Below are 657 nucleotides of genomic sequence, written 5' to 3' on the forward strand. Positions count from 1 at the left end.
GATATATGTCAGATTTACCTTCAACCTTTATTACGTTCAATCGGTTGAGGGCCTCAGTAGGTCTAAAGTAGGTTTTCTGACCCTTGAATTAAAATATATTGGATTCTGTATTGGACCACTCACTTAATAAACATAAAAAATGTAACATTTAAAAAACAAAGGAGACTTTTTTTTCTAATGCTAAAGAAGATTATGTACTTACACTTAATTTGAAAGCAGCAGTATGAAATACAAGTTTAATTTAAGCCCAGAACCATTTAATATAAACAGAGTTGACGGGAAATGGTTTTAGAAGGGTTACACAATTCATTCAAGACATTTCCATATGGATTAATAAACTGGCTAGTTGAATATAACCAGTCACTATGACTGTTGCAGGACAATGAATTATATCAGTGGTTTGCATCAAACTAATCACTAACAATATTCAGTTTTAATTAAATTTAAAGCTTTATCTGAATACAAACCTACGATGGAATGGCGACCTGTCCAGGGTGTACCCCGCCTCTCGCTCATTGACTGCTGGAGGTAGGCACCAGCACCCCTCGCGACCTCACTCGGGATAAGTGTGCTAGAAAATGGATGGATGGATGGATGGATGGATGGATGGATGGATGGATGGATGGATGGATGGATGGATGGATGGATGGATGGATG

This window comes from Cyprinodon variegatus, unplaced genomic scaffold (assembly GCF_000732505.1).
Source record: "Cyprinodon variegatus isolate N-32 unplaced genomic scaffold, C_variegatus-1.0 Scaffold574, whole genome shotgun sequence".
In the NCBI taxonomy this organism is placed as follows: Eukaryota; Metazoa; Chordata; class Actinopteri; order Cyprinodontiformes; family Cyprinodontidae; genus Cyprinodon; species Cyprinodon variegatus.